This window comes from Chrysochloris asiatica, unplaced genomic scaffold (assembly GCF_000296735.1).
Source record: "Chrysochloris asiatica unplaced genomic scaffold, ChrAsi1.0 scaffold00009, whole genome shotgun sequence".
Lineage (NCBI taxonomy): Eukaryota > Metazoa > Chordata > Mammalia > Afrosoricida > Chrysochloridae > Chrysochloris > Chrysochloris asiatica.
The window spans coordinates 31,428,442-31,434,553 of NW_006408527.1; the positions used below are offsets into that span (position 1 = coordinate 31,428,442).

Sequence of the window (6,112 nt, forward strand, 5' to 3'; positions counted from 1 at the left end):
ATTTCTCATGTTGTTCAGGTTTCTTGTGGAACGCTAGGGTGAGGGGAATTGCCCGCTGAACCAACGCACATGTCCCAGTCCAATCAGACAGCAGCAAATCTTGGACTTTCCCTTTCCCACAATACTCTGAGGGCCAAGTAGGACTCTTCTAGGGTCACCAGTGACATTTTGGATGTGGGTGATAATTGTCACTTCTCCTATGGGCATTGTGAACTCTGTTCCCTGCCTTTAAAGACAAGAAAAGTGATTTATCGCTCCTATGGAGAACTAAAGAATTGTCTTTGACAAGCCCTTACAAGTTTCATTTCCCCAAGCATACTTGACTTGGTATAGAATCAACATGCAGTACATGTCCGAGTCCCAACCAAGAGAAAAGGGAATTGTCTGCGCCTGTGGTTTATCTGCTGCACAAACATGGCAATCACTTTTGTTGAGAATCTGTACTGAGTATTTATTTAATCCATTCTACCCAAGTGTTTACACTTCTATATCTTGTTTCTAGCTCTGATGTTTATCTTAGGTCTTTTACCTCAGTCACCTCTACTCTTTTAGGGTCATTTTCAACCCACAGGCTCCTGTCTAGAAATTCAGACACCCATTCCATAGACCTGGATTGCTATTCTTGGCTCCCTATTGCTGACAGTGGGGACATTAATTGAGATAAACACTAGGGCCTCCAATTTCCTGCAGGATAAAACTTGGCAAACACCTAATTTGATGGTTTGACAGAAAGATGTCATAGTTATATCTACTATCAACCTGGCTGGCTGGTTGTAGACAAAAGCCCTTTGCACGTCCCCCATGGTAATGATACATTTTAGCCATATTAGCTTCCAAAGCCATCCCATCTTTCCTGAGCCCTAGGCTTCTCTTACTCTGGTTTCATATCCACTCCTTTGCCCTGAGTCCTCTCCTACTAAACAGGAATTGAGGAAGGGGGAAGGACATCTCTAGTCCAATGAGAATAATGCCTAGAGCTGACAATTGCTGAAGGCACTCCATGTCCAAGAAGCCTATGCCCCTTTACTAAAAACTGATGAATATTCAGCATATCACTCCTAATCAATATGTATTAGCCAATTCTTAGAGGAAGAAACCCCATACCTTTATAAGCCCCAGTGCACCCCAATCTCAAAGGGTCTTCTCTACTGGCAGAGACAGGCCCACTTCTCTCACTGAAGTATACTTTCGCTTTGACTTAATCTATGCCCCTCGATTCTGAGAATTGCTTCTGAGATGTAGTGACTCAGTGGGACTAATATGCATATATATTTTTAGTATTACCATTTATTGGTGACAAACACTAAGTTTTACTTACATTCCATGGGGAGAAACCATTTCCAGCATAAACAATGAATCAAAGCAGTACTGAACTGGCAAGGCAACTGTGCTTATATGGACCTTATCTGAACCTCAGACAAAGCCTTACTACACAGTCCTCTCACAATCACACAATACAGAAAGCAACAGTTTCTATATAAACAAAGGTCATTCTTTTCAGCCCTACTTGGAGATGCTGTTAACAGTGTAAAGCACTCAAGGAAAATCCATTTGCAGTTTCTACGTACTACCTAAAGACCATGTCCTGGGTGAAGTGGAAGCTACAGGTACTGATGCACACAAACGTTTTTATAATCTTTGAAATAAAGATTAAAGTTCACTTAAGTCATTGATGCATTAACCCAAATAAAAATAAAATAGCAAAAGTACCAAATGATCATTTGAAACTTTTCAAAAGGCCAAGTGTCCCATTTATACAATGGTGGGAGACTTCATCAGGGGTTTCTGAAAAGTCCAGGACTGTTTCAGCTAAACCAGAGGGCACACAATTTGCATCACGGAAGTGGTCCTGGGTCAATGAGGCCAATAAGATAAAAAGTGATAGTCCCCTACAAATGGATATGATCTTTGATGGTTAGATTACTGAGAAAATCAATTTCAGACAAGTTTCTAAACTGTGCTATATAACTAGATACAAGTGAGAAACTTTTCAATAAAAATTGTATGTAGTGTCATTTTAATTGAAAGAAAATAATGAAATGAAGACTGTATCTTGCTGTTGAAGGGAAAGGAGCAGTTATGGTGTGGGCACTGGGGGTGGGGCCTCAGCACCCTGGGCAGCTCAGGTGATGCTGAGTAGGAAGCATTTGATTTTCTCTTACACCTTTGGGGCCAGTCTCTGGTGTGGCTGTCCAGTGTTTATCCCAAAGTGTCTGAGTTAGCCAGTTTGAGGAAGGGGTCATGCTTTCTGTGCTTTCTTCTTTCACACGGCTGAAAAACAAAACAAAACCAAGTGCTGAGGTGCCACAGCATGGCTTTGTAGCTCCCAGCAGAGAAGGGGAGACAGGCAAGAGGCTGGTGGTCCTGGTTTGGCTGCTCCTAGCAGAGCAAACATTCCTCCTCTCCTCTGGTCCCATCACAACAAATCACAGCCCACTCCATCACAGCCACAGCTGCCTCCTGTGCCCCAATCTTCCTCACTGCCCATTGGTCCAGTCTGTCATGTCTCTCAGCCCACTGGAGGTATCAGAAATTCCAATTTTTCAATGCAGTTTCAGTATTTTCAGTATATATGTTGGGGTTTGATAATGGTTCGTGGCCAGTAAAGGTTCAGCATCTCTCACACACAGACAAAGGCCCATTTCCTGTTCTGGGCATCTCTGTACTTTGTTAGTCCAACTCAAACAGCAACTTCAGTATGTTCAGTGCAGCCATATCGTGACAGGAGTCCACATCCTTTCCAATGCTGTGGCTAATCAGAGGTGGCTGAGGGGGACAATTGATTAGTGATACAAACTCATTCTTATTGTTTATTGGGAAGTCTTTGTATTCAACCTGGAATCCCTGGGCTTTGGAGAGATACTGCAATTGCTCCGAGGGTGTCGGGAGAGGTCCGTGGGGTACGTTTCTTGAAGAGATGTTATTCTTTACAATGGTCTCAGCTGTGGGCGAAGTGCTGCCATACAGCAACTCCCGGACTATCATGGCGTCTCTGGGCCTTGCCAGGATTCGGAGCTGCCCTGGTGAGATTTTTAGTGTGATGTCCGTGACTGACACCTACAGCCTGGGCCACCTCAGGCACCATGGGAAGAATTCCAGCAGGCATTGGTGGACTGCATCCGAGAATAAAGGTCAACAGGCTTGTACATTGTTTTTTTCCCACCAAGTTTCATGCACAGTGCATTTAGTTCTACAGTAGAAGTTATGCTTTCTGGCTGTGGCCCTGGACGCGTTCCCCGGCTGGCCATTTTGGGCAGCACGCCGAGGAAGGGAAGGGAGACAGGAGAAGAGGAAGGAATTGAAGAAGGGAAGAGGCGGAGTGGCCGTGGAGGGGGAGGGCGCCGCTGGGCCGTGTAGTGGGTCAGGTATCAGGGAAAAATGAGACATTCTAACAAAAGTATGGCAAGGAAGTCTCACAGACTCTTTTCAAGGTCACTTTGAGAGGCTCCCTGGGTGAGGGATCTGTTTCCCATCAGTAACTACTCTTCCCTTGAGAAGAGTCCCTCTTTACCGGTACTTTTAATTGTGTATAGTGAGTCCACCCTTCTCCTTGGTCTGGTCGGCTGTATCAATGGTCATCTGCACCTGGTAAGGGCATTCCCTCTCTGGCTGGAGTCTGTCCTCTTTCCATGTCTTCATCAGCACCGAGTCTTCCAGTCAGAAGTGATGAACGATGAATTCAAAGGAATGGGTTTAGACCAAGAGTCATTTTTACTGGAGGGAGGGTTAGCAAAGCAGAAAGGGCCAGCACATAGTTTCTCAGGAATTCCAGGTAGGGGAATCTATGGCATGGCACCCTTTAGCAGTGAATGCCATTCGATCCTTTGGCTTCAAAAACTCTGAGGGATAATGCATTCTCACAACAGTGTTTACTACATTCTGTTCGTTTCCTCAAACTAAAAGAAATATTACTGGCTCTATCATCGTAATGCATGAATATAGTACTTCACTTAAAAGTTCATTAAACAGAAATGTCAATTAAACATACTTTAACATTATTACCTTGTCAAATGAACTGAAACTATCAACACTCATATCTACAGCACAATATTCTTTTCCTACTCTTAACAAGACGAAATGTATAATACAGGTTGGCCCAAATTTTAACAAAAAAAAACCGTTTTCAATTCAGAAACAGTATTGATACACCAAATATCTTTTAAAACAGTATCATGTTCTCAGAAGATCTGAAACATTAATACAAATTAAAAAATAAAATACACAAAGTCTTGAGCTATGTACAGTTTTGAAAATTACTATCACATCTGCCAAACAAATCTTTATCGACCTTTTAAATGGATTCATTTATACCATTTTACTGCAGAAAGAATATCAAAGATATTGAAACAGAACAAAACAGCTTTTCAGTTCCCAATTCACATGCAAGTTTCCCCTTGAATGTGCAAACTTAGAATTTTGCATTGTAAATTCAAATAGTCTGCGTCTACATTTATCTTAAGAATTATATTTGAAAACTACCTTACCAAAAAATATAATAATCACAAGGCCCTTTATTACTGACTGTAGAAACTTTTCCCCTTTTTTTTGATCTCTGGACATTCTATTTTGAAAAGACCTGTCTTCTTACACTTATAACATCCACTAGTGGACTTGGGAACCTGTCCCAGTCTTCTCTTCCCTTCACTCTGAAGAGGTGTAATACTATAATCACTGTCCCACTTCCCTCAAGAAGGGGGGTCTTGTTCTATCCTCTTATTTACTATTTTATTACCAGTAGATACCATGATTCTGGCTTTCTACCTCTGTTTTTCCTCCTCTCTGCTTACAAAATCTTTCTAAACTTCTCTTAACAGTTAATCAATGGATTTTTCACTCCATCCCTCATTCTCTTGTCTTGATCTTGGTTCTTTAAGGTGGACCATCTTCTGAACTTATTCTGCTCCCCTACTAACCAACAAAGAACATAGTCTATCTCCTCCTGAGAAGTCTGAGTTCTATCATTTAGATGAAGGACTAGGACCTGCCAGACCTAGTCCTCATTGGAACCAAACTGAGGCCAGAACATATATGGTGAATGGATTGGTTCTTTTAGCCAAATAAAACAACAATATTTAATTATCTTTTGTTTATCTTTTCCACAGATTTGGGGATTGCCCCTCCAAGTCCTCAAAATTCTCCCCAAAGGATTTACAGGAGGAATGTCTATGAGAATCTTTTCTGATTGCCCTTCTTCCCTAGGCCTAGTATTCTTGTTTCCCCTTTTCTATTGGTCTTAGAGTCTGAGGTTCTCCGTATGCTCAACCCTGGAGGTTTCTTGCACACACACACCGAGATTTCGGTTTGTCAGTCTCCTACTGGATAGGGACTCCACATTCACTTAGCACCCAAGATGCATCTCAGTCACACAATGACCCCTGAAAATGCCTGACTACCAAGGCAATACTTACAGTCCAATTTTCCCACCCTGGCCTGTGTACAGATTGCCTGGTTGCCATAATTACTCTGTTCTCAGTCCTTCACCTCTCTCTTACTAATTCTGATCATCTTTCAGCAATTTGGGTTCTTTTTCTGGCTCTTGCTGGGAGGGATCAACCTTGTGGAGGAGGCCACTGAAACCAAGGCAGGATGCAGCTACTTTCCTACCAGGGCTGCTGCTCCAAGTGGGCAGAAAATCCCAGACAGATGTCCACATTTGTGAGAAATGTTGTTCATACTGACAAATGCTCAAGTAATCCAATCTATACACATTTTAGCATGAGAGAGGTTTTCCTTATTCAAATTTGCAAAATTGGGTGCCCAACCCAGTAAACAAGGGCAGGTGCACCACATGGCCGGTCCACAGACAGTTTTATTTCCTTGTCCCTAAACAGTCCCTCCTTCAGCTCCCCTTCCACTGGGTATTACAAGGTCACATTCTTCTTCCAAAGTTACCTACTAGTCCTTACTGGGAACATTCTCATTTAAAGTTAATTTGCCCCTTTCCCCATGAACTCCCCGTTTCCTTGATGGTTGTAAGTTCCTAGCCCATCAAATTAGTTCTTCACCTCCTTTTGTTATCCTAGTCTGCTACTCCCAAGACTTCCCTTAGTCCAGAATATGGACCACTCCCACAAGAGTTATTTCTCACACTGTCAAGGAACATGCTTGTCTC

The 6,112-nt window shown here is 42.5% G+C and overlaps 1 pseudogene; it reads right to left on the bottom strand.

The window, feature by feature from the left end:
- Positions 1-2,610: 2,610 nt before the first annotated feature.
- Positions 2,611-3,106, bottom strand: LOC102815772 (annotated as a pseudogene).
- Between the last annotated feature and the right edge of the window lie 3,006 nt (positions 3,107-6,112).